The sequence below is a fragment of the Cynocephalus volans genome, chromosome X (assembly GCF_027409185.1).
Source record: "Cynocephalus volans isolate mCynVol1 chromosome X, mCynVol1.pri, whole genome shotgun sequence".
Taxonomy (NCBI): Eukaryota; Metazoa; Chordata; class Mammalia; order Dermoptera; family Cynocephalidae; genus Cynocephalus; species Cynocephalus volans.
The window spans coordinates 150,833,803-150,848,491 of NC_084478.1; the positions used below are offsets into that span (position 1 = coordinate 150,833,803).

The window sequence follows — 14,689 nt, forward strand, 5'->3', positions numbered from 1 at the left end:
TGATTTGGTGATTGATTGATTGATTGATTGATTGATTTAATTTTATTTTGTTGATATACAATGTGGTTGATTATTGTGGCCCATTACCCAAACCTCCCTCCCTCCTCCCTCTCCTCCCTCCCACCCAACAATGTCCTTTCTGTTTGCTTGTCATATCAACTTCAAGGAATTGTAATTGTTGTGTCTCCTTCCCTCCGCCTCCCCAGGTTGTTTGTGTATTTATTTATTTATTTTTAGCTCCCATACACTGTTGTTGAGATAAACACACTGAAATACCATCTTACCCCAGTTAGGATGGCTAATATCCAAAACAATCTGAACTTATCGATAAACGCTGGCCAGCTTGCAGAGAAAAAGGAACTCTCATACATTGTGGGTGGGACTGTAGTTGTTATGTCGTCTTTCCCCCCCCCGCCGGGTTTTTTTTTTGTGTGTGTATGTCTGTGTGTGAATTCATTTATTTATTTTTAGTTCCCACCAATAAGTGAGAACATGTGGTATTTTTCTTTCTGTGCCTGACTTGTTTCACTTAATATAATTATCTCAAGGACCATCCATGTTGTTGCAAATGGCAGTATTTCATTCGTTTTTATAGCTGACTAGTATTCCATTGTGTAGATATACCACATTTTCCAAATCCACTCATCCGATGATGGACATTTGGGCTGGTTCCAACTCTTGGCTATTGTAAAGAGTGCTGCGATGAACATTGGGGAACAGGTATACCTTCGACTTGATGATGTCCATTCCTCCGGGTATATTGCCAGCAGTGGGATAGCTGGGTCATATGGTAGATCTATCTGCAATTGTTGGAGGAACCATCATACCATTTTCCATAGAGGCTGCACCATTTTGCAGTCCCACTAACAATGTATGAGAGTTCCTATTTCTCCGCAACCTCGCCAGCATTTATCATTCAGAGTCTTTTGGATTTTAGCCATCCTAACTGGGGTGAGATGGTATCTCAGTGTAGTTTTGATTTGCATTTCCCAGATGCTGAGTGATGTTGAGCATTTTTTCATGTGTCTGTTGGCCATTTGTATATCTTCCTTTGAGAAATGCCTACTTAGCTCTTTTGCCTACTTTTTAATTGGGTTGCTTGTTTTTTTCTTGTAAAGTTGTTTCAGTTCCTTGTATATTCTGGATATTAATCCTTTGTCGGATGCATATTTTGCAAATATTTTCTCCCACTCTGTTGGTTGTCTTTTAACTCTGTTAATTGTTTCTTTTGCTGTGCAGAAGCTCTTTAGTTTGATATAATCCCATTTGTTTATTCTTCCTTTGGTTGCCTGTGCTTTTGGGGTTGTATTCATGAAGTCTGTGTCCAGTCTTACTTCCTGAAGTGTTTCTCCTATGTTTACTTTAAGAAGTTTTATTGTTTCAGGGTGTATATTTAATTCTTTAATCCATTTTGAGTTGACTTTAGTGCATGGTGAAAGGTATGGGTCTAGTTTCATTCTCCTGCATATTGATATCCAGTTCTCCCAGCACCATTTGCTAAAGAGGCAGTCTCTTCCCCAGTGTATAGGCTTGGTGCCTTTGTCAAAGATCAGATGAATGTAGGTGTGTGAGTTGATTCTCTATTCTACTCCATTGATCAGTGTGTCTGTTTTTATGCCAGTAGCATACTGTTTTGGTTATTATACCTTTGTAATATAGTTTAAAGTCAGGTAGTGTTATGCCTCCAGCTTTATTTATTTTGCTCAGCATTGCTTTGGCTATACGTGGTCTTTTGTTATTCCATATAAATGTCTGGATAGTTCTTTCCATTTCTGAGAAAAATGTCAGTGGAATTTTGATGGGGATTGCATTGAATTTGTATATCACTTTGGGTAGTATGGACATTTTCACTATGTTGATTCTTCCAATCCAAGAGCATGGGATATCTTTCCATCTTCTTGTATCCTATCTAATTTCTCTCAGCAGTGGTTTGTAGTTCTCATTATAGAGATTTTTCACATCCTTGGTTAACTCAAATCCTAAGTATTTTATTTTTTGGTGGCTATTGAAAATGGGCAAGCTTTCTTGATTTCTCTTTCTGCATGTTCACTATTGGAGAATAGAAATGCTACTGATCTTTGTGTGTTGATTTTGTATCCTGCTACTTTGCTGAAATCATTTATCTACTCTCAGAGTTGTTTTGTAGAGGCTTTAGGCTGTTCGATATATAGGATCATGTCATCTGCAAAGAGGGACAGTTTGACTTCTTCTTTTCCAATCTGGATGCCCTTTATTTCCTTCTATTCTCTGATTGCCCTGGCTAGTACTTCCAACACTATGTTGAATAGGAGTGGTGAGAGTGGGCATCCTTGTCTAGTTTCTGTTCTTAAAGGAAAAGCTTTCAGCTTTTCCCCATTCAGGATGATATTGGCAGTGGGTTTCTCATACATGGCTTTAATTATGTTGAGATAATTTCCATCTATACCTAACTTAAAGAGGGTCTTTGTCATGAATGAGTGTTGAATTTTATCAAATGTTTTTTCAGCATCTATAGAGATAATCATGTGTCCCTTGTGTTTGATTTTATTAATATGGTGTATCACATTTATTGATTTGTGTATGTTGAACCAACCTTGCATCCCTGGGATGAATTCCACTTGATCGTGGTGAATAAACTTACGTATGTGTTGCTGTATTCTATTTGCTAGTATTTTAGTGAGGATTTTTGCATCTATATTCATCAATGGTTATATCTATACCTGGTTTTGTATTTTTTTTTTTTTTTTAAAAGATGACCGGTAAGGGGATCTTAACCCTTGACTTGGTGTTGTGAGCACCACGCTCAGCCAGTGAGCGAACCGGCCATCCGTATATGGGATCCGAACCCGGGGCCTTCGTGTTCTCAGCACCGCACTCTCCCGAGTGAGCCACGGGCCGGCCCTATACCTGGTTTTGGTATCAGGATTATGTTTGCTTCATAGAATGAGTTTGGGAGATTTGCGTCTGTTTCAATCTTTTGGAATAGTTTGTAAAGAATCAGTGTCAATTCCTCTTTGAATGTTTGGTAAAATTCTGCTGTGAATCCTTCTGGTCCTGGGCTTTTCTTTGTTGGGAGCCTTCTGATAACAGCTTCAATCTCCTTTATTGTTATTGGTCTGTTCAGATTTTCTACATCTTCATGGCTCAGTTTTGGGAGCTTGTGTGTGTCCAGAAATTTATCCATTTCCTCCAGATTTTCAAATTTGTTGGCGTATAGTTGTTTATAGTAGTCTCGAATGGTTCCTTGTATTTCAGATGAATCAGTTGTAATATCACCTTTTTCATTTCTAATTTTTGCTATTTGGATCTTCTCTCCTTTTTTTTTTTTGTTACGATGCTAATGGTTTGTCAATTTTATTTATCTTTTCAAAAAAACACCTTTTTGTTTCATTTATCTTTTGTGTTGTTTTTCGAGTTTCTATTTCATTAAGTTCTGCTCTGATCTTAATGATTTCTTTCCATCTGCTAACTTTAGGTTTGGATTGTCCTTGTTTTTCTGGTTCTTTAAGGTGAAGTGTTAGGTTGTTCACTTGCCATCTTTCCATTCTTCTGAGGTGAGCCTTTTTTGCAATAAATTTCCCCCTTAATACTGCTTTTGCAGTATCCCACAGGTTTTGGTATGATGTATCATTATTTTCATTAGTTTCAAGAAATTTTTTGATTTCCTGCTTGATTTCTTCTTGGACCCATATGTCATTAAGTCGAATGCTGTTTAATTTCCATGTGTTTGTATGGTTTCCAGAATTTCGTTCGTTATTGATTTCTAGTTTTAATCCATTGTGGTATGAGAAAATGCATGGGATAATTCCAATTTTTTGGAATTTGTTGAGACTTGATTTGTGACCTAATATGTGATCTGTCCTGGAGAATGATCCATGTGCAGATGAGAGGAATGAATATTCTCAGGTTGTTGAATGGAATGTTCTGTAGATATTTGCCAAGTCCAATTGGTCTAGAGTATTGTTTAGATCTTGTGTTTCTCTGCTGATTCTTTGCCTAGATGATCTGTCCAATATTGACAGTGGGGTGTTCGGGTCCCCTGCTATTATGGTATTAGTGTCTATTTCCTCTTTAGGTCTAATAGAGTTTGTTTTATAAATCTGACACCTCCAACATTAGGTGCGTACCTATTTATGATTGTTATGTCTTCTTGATGGATCAGTCCTTTTATCATTATGTAATGTCCCTCATTATCTCTTTTTATGGTTTTTAGTTTAAAGTCTATTTTTTCAGATATAAGAATAGCTACTCCAGCTCGTTTTTCATTTCTGTTTGCATGGTAAATCTTTTTCCATCCTTTCACTCTTAGTCTATGTGAGTCTTTATGGGTGAGGTGGTCTCTTGAAGGCAGCATATAGTTGGGTCCTCCTTTTCAATCCAGTCAGCCAGTCTGTCTTTTGATTGGGGAATTTAATCCTTTTACATTAAGAGTTGTTATTGAAAAGTGTTGATTTATTCCTACCATTTTATTGATTATTGTTTTGTTGTCTTAGGTGTCTTTTGTTCCTTGCTTTCTGATTTACTGTTTGTTTTCTGTGTTTGTTGGTTCCTTAGGTTGTAGATAGCCTTTTTGTTTGTTTGTTTTCTCTTCATGAATGCCATTTTTATTATACTAGTGGGTTTTGATTTTTCTTGTTTTTTTTATGGCAGTGGTAGTTATTTTTCAGGAACCAAACCCACTACTCCCTTGAGAATTTCTTGGAAGTGTGGTCATGTGGTAGTGAACTCCCGCAGTTTTTGTTTCTCAGAGAAATATACTATTTGCCCATCATTTTGGAAGGATAGCCTTGCAGGGTAGAGTATTCTTGGCTGGCAATCTCTGTCTTTTAGCATTTTGAATATATCATCCCATTCCTTCCTGACTTTTAGGATTTTTGATGAAAAGTCTGATGTTAGCCTGATTGGGGCCCCCTTATAGGTGATTTGACGCGTCTCTCTTGCAGCTTTTAAGATTCTTTCTTTGTCTTTGAGTTTTGCCAATTTGACTATAACATGTCTTGGAGAAGACCTTTTTGGGTTGAATACATTTGGAGATCGTTGCGCTTCCTGGATCTGAAGATCTGTGATTTTTCCTATACCTGGGAACTTTTCTGCCACTATTTTGTGGAATATGTTTTCAATGCCATCTCCTTTTCCCTCCCCTTCTGCAATACCCATGACTCGGATAATTGAGCACTTGAGGTTGTCTGATATCTCTCTCAGATTTTCTTCAATGCCTTTGATTCTTTTTTCTTTCTTTTTTCTTTTTTCTTTTTCTTTTGTCTGCTTCTCTTATTTCAAACAGCCCATCTTCAAGTTCAGAAGTTCTCTCTTCAACTTCCACAAGCCTGCTGGTTAAACGCTCCGTTGTGTTTTTTATTTTGCTGAATAACTTCTTCAGTTTGGCAAGTTCTGCTACATTTTTTTTCAGGGCATTTATTTCCTTGTACATTTCTTCTTTCAGGTCCTGTATACTTTTCCTCATTTCATCATGATGTCTAGCTGAGTTTTCTTGTATCTCCTTCAGTTTCCTTAGAATTATCACTCGAAATTCCTTGTCAGTCATTTCAAGGGCTTCTTGTTCTATAGGATCTAGAGCTTGAGATTTATTATCCTTTGGTGGTGTACTTTCTTAAATTTTCGTATTTCTGGTATCTTTTCTTTGATGTTTATTCATTGTGGCAGGGGGTTTCACAGTCCATAGGTTTGACACTATTGACTGACTAAGATGTTGCTGTGGTTGCCAATTTGGTATGGCTACCTCAGTGACTGCTCAGTTGGCCACTAGTGCCTTGAGTATGTGGTTGCCTCAGTTCTTGGGCCTCTCTGGGGAGCCACCTGTCTGGTCAGCTTGGATTCTGCTGGGCTGCTGGATCACAGGGTTGTACCGCAGGGTGTGTGGTCTCTGCTGAGCTTCCACCTCCCTTGCTGGACTTCTCCCTGTTCTGTGTGCTCTGGCCTGGGCTGCTGGGATAGCTGAGGCACCGCAGAGCGTGTCGTCTCTGCAGAGCTTCCCCTTCCCCTGCAGGATGTCTCCCTGCTCTGTGAGCGCTAGGCCGGGCTTGGGATGGAGCTGGGTGGTGGTGGTGAAGCCTACCTGCTGCCGGATTGCACGGCAGCGGCCCCCCCACAGGGTGTGTAGACTCTATGGAGCTTCTAACTCCCTTGCTGGATGTCTCTGTGCTCCAGACGCATTGGGCTGGGCTACTGGATCGCGCGGCAGCAGTGTGGTCCCCGTGGAGTTCCCACCTCCACTTCCGGACGTCTCCCTTCTCCGAGTGCACTAGGATGGGCTGGGAATGGAGCTGGGTGCCTGCGGTAAAGCCTACCTGTTGGATCACACAGTGGCGGCCCCACAGGGTGTGTGGTTTCTGTGGAGCCTCTGCCTCCCTTGCCGGACATCTCCCCACTCTGTGCGCACTTCACTTGGCTGGGCTGGGAATGGAGCCAGGTGGCAGCGGTGAAGCCTATCTGCCGGATCGTGTGACGGCAGCCCCACAGGGCATGTGATCTCTGCAGAGCTTCTGCCTCCCCCACAGGACGTCTCCCCGTTCCATATGCACTTGATGTTATGTTTTTATAGTTTAAATCGGTTGATTTGTGGGAGAGAGTGACACTAGGGACCATCTATTCCGCCATCTTGACCGGAAGTCCTGTATTATCTTTTAATTCTATTTTTCCATGAACTTTTTGAAGTACGTCAGTCATAGCCAAGTGGGGCCTACTGTCCTCTTTTAAGCTCCTCCTCCTTCCCCTCCATGTTCCTGGCTGAAAGGGCTGTGCGAAGGACAAGGGAGGCCTAAGAAAGTCTCCTTTCTGCCTATGGTTGACTCGCTGTCCGTGCTGGCTGAGCCCCTGAAATGTCCAGAAGTAGGAGGACGAGTCCCAACGTGAGTCTCCCTCAAGACTGCCGTCTGCTGGGTTAACCGCGACCCCAGCCCCGAGGGAGCAGGAGACTCAACTCTTCACACCCGCGCTTCTTCACAGCAGCTTCCCATGATTTGGTGATTTAGACAACACCCATTAAGTGCAGCTAATTTCATTTAAAATTGTCATAGCGGTAAAAGATATTACAATAAAATTGTTAGAACTGTAATGGAACAAGCTGCTTCACTTTCGACACAGTTATTAGGAAGGGACTGCTTCACTGGTTTTATAATTCAAAAGTTATGTTTGTAAAACACCCTGTCAGAAGAGAGTCATTTTCAATATTACAGATTCCTGGACTACTGTGTACAGATTCACCTGTGCTACTGGACTACTGTGTTAAGATTCACCTGTGCTTTGGAAACTTCATGGAATACACTTTCTTTTGGAATATATTTGATTGATAAGAAAGTTTAAACATTGTTTTCACCTCAGTGTAAGAACACAGTTTTTTGTTTTTCTTTTAGTGCTACCAAAACAAAATATGCATCTTGCATTCTTAAAAAAATCCCACCACAGCAGTACTCATATTAGTCTTTGACTGAATAACCAGAAGACTGGGGTCTTGGAGGGGCATAATTGGAATCTTACCTTCCACACAAGCCAAAAGTGGAAGCTGCAGTACCATAGTCCCAACTGGGACATCTCTGAAGGACAGTAGTGAAGGGAAGTCCACCCAGAGAGAAGAAGTTTAAGCAATGCACCTGGTTGTACATTCTCCCTGGAGGAGCGATGGTCAGAGGTAGGAGTGCATGTCCATGCATAGACCTTGTCCCACAATTGAAAATTTGTGACAAGGAGATCCCGGTAAAAGGTATGTAGATAGACCTGTCCAAATGGATGTACGATGAGAAGATATTTGGGCCTATGAGAGTTCTCAGCAAAGGGAAACCTCAGCAGAGCAGAATTTTAATAATAATCTGATGGATAGGACATCCATTATCTATATATCCATCAGCCTTTTCCCTCAGCATCTATGTTATAATCCAGTAGGCTCAAGAACAAAGTGACCAAGGTGGCAGGGACAGAAGTTATGCTCAGCAACATGGGCTTCCATTCACCAAGGCCAATCCCACCACAGCCACTTCTGAGTGCTCAATCTGCCAGAAGCAAAGAACAACACTGAGCCCCCATTATGGCACCAGTCTCGAGAGTGATTAGCCAGCTACCAGGTGGCAGGTGATTATATTGGACCACTTCCATTATGTAAGGGGCCATGCTTTGTTCTTACTTGAACAAACACTTAGTTTGGATATGGATTTTTCCTTCCCGCCTGCAGTGCTTTTGAGAAAACCAATATGTGTGTATTTGAAAAATGCCTTATCCACCATCATGGTATTCCAAACAGCATCACTTCCAGACAAGGAATCCATCTCACAGGAAATGAGTGTGGCAATGGAGCAGTGCTCATGGAATTCACTGGTCTTATTATGTTTCCCCTCATCCTGAAGTGGAATGACCTTTGGAAGACTCAGTTATGTTTTTAGGTAGGTGGCAATAACTTGAGGGGCTGTGGCAATAGCCTCTAGGAGATGATAATGCTGTATCTAAGCATTTATATGCATAGATTTGCAGTGCTGTTTCTCCCATTACCTGGACTCACTGGTCCGGAAATCAAGGTATGTCTTCCCTTACTACTACTCCTAGTGATACAATTAAAAAATTTTTGCTTCTCATCCCCATGATGTTATACTCTTCTGGATTAGATATCTTAGTTCCAAAGAGAGAAATGCTTTCACCAGGGGAAATCAGAACTCCACTGAATGAGAAGTTGAGACTTCCACCTGGCCACTTTGGACTCCCCATTCTTCTTAATCAATAGCAAAGAAGGCCTAAACTGTACTGGCTGGGGTGATTGAATCTGACTATCGAAGGCAAATTGAGTTCCTGCTACAAAAGGGGTACAGAAGAGTATGTCTGACATGTCTAGAACACTTCTTAGTACTCCCATGTTTTGTTATTTAAGTCAATGGATAAATATGAAGTTTCTTCAAAAAGTACATGGAAAGATTCATATATCTTTTAGTTTTATTTTCCACAAACTGTTTTGAAGTACCCTCATATAATAACAGAGTTAAGGCAGTACATCCAATGGCCAGACCATTCGGTAATAAAGGTTTGAGTCATCCCCCCAGGCAAAGAACCGTAAACCACTGAGGTGCTGGCTGAGGACAAGGATAATGAAAGAAGGCAATTCTAAATACCAGTTATGATCATTGGGACCTGCTGCAAAAATCAGGCCTGTAATAGTATTTAGCCTGATGAGTTAATAACATATCCCTCCTCAAGTGAGAAAACAAGAAAAGAAAGTATATTTTCAAAGGTAATTCATCTGACAAAGCTCAGCTTTTTCTGACAGAGAATCATAACATTAAAAAGCTCCACTGCTTTTTCTTAGTCTCTGGAAAACAATTACATTGACTGCCACACTCTAGGAAACTTCACCAATATCCAGCTCCATTCTATGGCATAGCAAACTTGTCTTTGTTTCTCATGGATAGCTTTAATAACACAATTGAATGATTTTGATGTAATTAACTTTGCTATGAAGGTGGTGGGAATTATTTTTTTCTAGTACCTTCTCAAGGTTCTGAATTAAACCTTATTTTAAACCTAAGAGGTCCTTCTTTTAAACCTAAAAATAAAGAGACATTTCATTAACCAAAATATACCTAAAATATCTATGATGTTCAAGACATTTTGAGGGATACAAAAGGAGCTTAAAATGTACATGGGATAATAAAATGAATTCTCATGGAAAGTTGAAGGATGCAAAATCAACACACAAAAATCAGTTGTATTTTTACAGACTAACAATGAACAATCCAAAAAGAAAATCAAGAAAACAATTCTATGCATAATAGCACCAAAAAGATCAAAATATGTAGAAATAAACCTAACCAAGAAGGTAAAAGACTAGTACATTGAAAACTATTGCTGAAAGAAATTTAAAAAGAAACAAATAAATGCAAAGACATTCTGTGTTCATGGATTGGAAGACTTAATATTGTTAAGATATCATACTACCCAAGAGATCTACAGATTTAATGCAATCCCTATCAAAATCCCAATGGAATATTTTTTTGCAGAAATAGAAAAAATAATCCTAAAATTCATATGTAATTTCAAGAGACCCCATATAGTCAAAACAATTTGATAAAGAAGAACAAAGTTAGAGGACTCACACTTCCTGATTTCAAAACATATTACAAAGCTACAGTAATTAAACTGTGTGATACTGGCATAAAGACAAATAGTGCAATGGAACAGAATAAGAACCTAGAAATAAACCTTGGCATATGTGGTCAAATAATCTTCAACAAGACTTCCAAGACTACTCAGTGGGGAAAGGACAGTCTCTTCAACAAATGGTGCTGGGAAAACTGTATACCTACATGCAAAAGAATGAAGTTGGACACTTACCTCATACAATATAAAAAAAAATAAACTCAAAATGGTTTAAAGACCTAAAACTATACAACTCCTAGAAGAAAATACAGGGGAAAATCTTCGTAACATTGGACTTGGCAATGGTTTCTTGGGTATGACACCAAAAGCACAAGCAACAAAAGCAAAAAATAGACAAATTCGACTGCATCAAATTTTAAAACTTCTGTGCATTAAAGGACACAATCAACATAGTGAAAAGGCAACCTATGTATCGGGAGAAAATATTTGCAAATCATTTATCTGATAAGGGGTTAATATCCAGAAAGAACTCTTACAACTCAACAACGAAAAATCAAATAACCCAATTTAAAAATGGGCAAAAAGACTTGAATTGGCATATCTCCGAAGATGATATATGTGTCCAGAAAGCATATGAGAAGATGCTCAACATCACTAATGATGAAAGAAACGCAAGCAAAAACCACGATGAAATATCACCTCATAGCTATTAGGGAAAAAAAAGAAAATAACAAGTACTGGCAAGGATGTGGAGAAAATTGGTACCCTTGTGCACTGTGGGTGCGATTGAAAAAATGTTATTGCTGCTGTGTAAAACAGTATGCATTTTTCTCAAAAAATTAAATAGAACGACCATATGATCCAGCAGTCTAACTTCTGGATACATATCCCAAGGAATGGAAACTGGGTCTCAACATTATTCGCAATAGCCAAGAGGGGGAACCATCCCAAACATCCATTCATGGGTGAATGAATAAACAAAATGCAGTATATATGTATAACAGAATATTAGTCAGCCTTTAAAAGCAAGGAAATACAGTCACATACTACAACACGGACAAACTTTGAGGACATTACATTAAGTGAAATAAGTCACTCACAAGAAGACAAACATTATATGATTCCACTTATATGAGGTACCTAAGTATTCAAATTCATAGAAACAGAAAGTAGAATGGTGGTTGCCAGAGACTGTGGGGAGGAGGAAACAAGGGATGTTGTTTAAAAGGTACAGAGTTTCAGATTTGTGAGATGAAAAAGTTCTGGAGATTTGCTTTGTGACAATGTGAATACACTTAACGCTACTGAACTGCACACTTAAAATGGTTAAGACAGTAAATTTTATGTTATGTGTTCTTTACCACACTAAAAAAAAATAATTAAAAAATGAATCCTCATGGAAAGATACCCTGTAGCAAATACTAGCAGTCACCTGAGTGTCTGAGCCTACATAAGACTATGGTGAACTGAAGTATCCATGGGCTTGGAAGAATGATTTAGACTCAGATAGTATCAGTCAAACTACCTGTGCAGACCATTTTATTTTTTTGTTGTTGGTTTGTTTTTTAAATTTTATTTTATTTTATCAATAGACAATGTGGTTGATTTTTGTGTCCCTTTACCGAATCCTCCCTCCTCCCCTCCCTCCTATCAACTTCATATCTGTTCACTTGTCTTAACAAGGAATTAGGATAGTTGTATCTTCTTCCCGCCCCCCACCCCGTTTGTTTGTGTATTTATTTATTTATTTTTAGCTCCCACAAATAAGCGGGAACATGTGGTATTTCTCTTTCTGTGCCTGATTTGTTTCACTTAATATAATTTTCTCTAAGTCCATCCATGTTGTTGCAAATGGTAGAATTTCATTATTTTTCATAGCAGGGTAGTATTACATTGTGTAGATATACCACATTTTCCGTATCCACTCATCTGATGATGGACTTATGGGCTGGTTCCAACTCTTGGCTATTGTAAAGAGTGCTGTAATAAACATTGGAGTACAGGTATCCTTTCAACATGATGATTTCCAGTCCTCTGGGTATATCCCCAGCAATGGAATAGCTGGCTCATATGATAGATCTAACTGTAATTGTTTGAGGAACCTCCATGCCATTTTACATAAAGGCTGCACCATTTTGCAGTCCCACCAATAGTGTATGAGAGTTCCTTTTCCTCTGCAACCTCAACAGCATTTATCATTTACAGTCTTTGATGTTAGCCATCCTAACTGGGGTGAGATGGTATCTCAGTGTGGTTTTGATTTGCATTTCCCAAATGCTGAGTGATGATGAGCATTTTTTCATGTGTTTGTTGGCCATTCATATATCTTCCTTTGACAAATGCTTATTTAGTGCCTTTGCCCATTTTTTAATTGGGTTACGTGGTTGTTTGCTGTAAAGTTGTATCATTTCCTTGTATATTCTGGATATTAGTCCATTGCCAGATGTATATTTTGCAAATATTTTCTCCCACTCTGTTGGTTGTCTTTTAACTCTGTTAATTGTTTCTTTTGCTGTTCAGGAGCTTTTTAGTTTGATATAATCCCATTTGTTTATTTTTCCTTTTGTTGCCCATGCTTTTGGAGTCATATTTATGAAGTCTGTGCCTAGTCCTACTTCCTGGAGTGTTTCCCCTATGTTTTCCTTAAGGATTTTTATTGTTCCAGGGTGTATATTTAATTCTTTAATTGACTTTGAGTTGATTTTGGTATATGGTGAGAGGTTTGTGTCTAGTTTCATTCTCCTGCATATGGATATCCAATTTCCACAGCACCCTTTGCTGAAGAGGCAGTCTCTTCTCCAGTGTATAGACTTGGTGCCTTTGTCAAAGATCAGATGGCTGTACATGCATGGGTTGGTTTCTGGATTCTCTATTCTATTCCATTGATCAGTGTGTCTGTTTTTATCCCAGTACCATGTTGTTTGGGTTATTATAGCTTTGTTGTATAGTTTAAAGTCAGGTAGTGTTATGGCTTCAGCTTTATTTTTTTCAGTCAGAATTGCTTTGGCTATTCGTGGTTTTTTGTTATTCCATATAAATGTTAGGATAATTTTTTCCATTTCGGAGAAAAATGTCATTGGAATTTTGATGGGGATTGCATTGAATTTGTATATCATTTTGGGTAGTATGGACATTTTCACAATATTGATTCTGTGGGGTACTGCAAAAGCAGTACTAAGGGGGAAATTTATCACATTAAATGCTTAATTTAGAAGAATGGAAAGATGGCAAGTAAACAACCTAATACTTCACCTTAAAGAACTAGAAAAACAGGAACAATCCAAACCCAAAGTAAGCAGATGGAAAGAAATCATTAAGATCAGAGCAGAACTGCATGAAATAGAAACCCAAAAATGATACAAAAGATCAATGAATCAAAAAGTTGCTTTTTTGAAAAGATAAATAAAATTCACAAACCATTAGCAAGGCTAACTAAAAAAAGAAGAGAGAGGACCACTCCTATTCAACATAGTGTTGGAAGTACTAGCCAGAGCAATCAGAGAAGAGAAGGAAATAAAGGGCATCCAGATCGGAAAAGAAGAAGTCAAACTGTCCCTGTTTGCAGATGACATGATCCTATATCTTGAACAGCCTAAAGCCTCTACAAAAAAAACTCTTAGAGTTGATAAATGATTTCAGCAAAGTTGCAGGATACAAAATCAACACACAAAAATCAGTAGCATTTCTATACTCCAATAGTGAACATGCAGAAAAATAAATCAATAAAGCTAGCCCATTTACAATAGCCACCAAAAAAAAAAAAAAATTTAGGAATAAAGCTGACCAAGGATGTGAAAAATCTCTACAAAAGAACTACAAACCACTGTTGAGAGAAATCAAAGAGGACACAAGAAGATGGAAAGATACCGCATGCTCTTGGATTGGAGACCACTTTAAATATGAGTGAGGGCCAGGGGTTGAGAAACACAAGGCAGAGCTTGTACCCACCAACCCCCATCCTGTGGGGGGCAGCAATGCTTTAAAAAAATAAAGTTTGTTTTTACACCTACCTTCCTACTTCCTTGATAGTAAATTCAACAAATTGTTTGTTGACTTCTGTAGGTCCTTGAACTTCTTCAAGCAAAATGATGATTCTTTCATATTCTGAAGGTATTTTTTTAAAAACTTCAGTATTTCTAAAATATGAAGAGACAAACTCAATCTTAGTGCATCTTCAGTAATCATTCTTCATGTTTACTGCTTCTCAGCCTTTTGGTTAAGATCAACCATAAAATGTTACGTATTGCCTATAATTTAAACACTTAAATCAAGACACTTGAACATAAGGAAACTATTGTGAAAACCAAGTAAGAAAAGGATAAACGTATATTGGGACTTTTTAATCAAAATAAAGAGAAGCCATCGTAATTTATAAACAACGACAACAACAAATTCTCACAAAGATGCACCTCATAGCTGCTCTTTCCACAAAAAAAGGGGAGTAACTATGTAACATGATGGATATGTTAATTTGCTTCACTATAGTATCCATTTACCATCTATATGTATCCCAAAACATCATGTCGTATGCCTAAAGTATACACAATAACATTTATTTTTAAAAGATGCATCTCAAGAGGTAACTCATATCTATTCCAAAACATAGAATGAGAGA

General features: G+C 38.4%; 1 protein-coding gene across 1 annotated transcript in view; it reads right to left on the bottom strand.

Moving 5' to 3' along the window:
• The window catches only part of LOC134368481 (integrator complex subunit 6-like), a 33,175-nt gene extending 19,035 nt beyond the window's left edge, over positions 1 to 14,140 (bottom strand). Inside the window, 1 exon segment of the mRNA XM_063084937.1 lies at positions 14,085 to 14,140. The gene's annotated coding sequence lies outside the window, so the exon portion shown is untranslated.
• Positions 14,141 to 14,689: the final 549 nt, after the last annotated feature.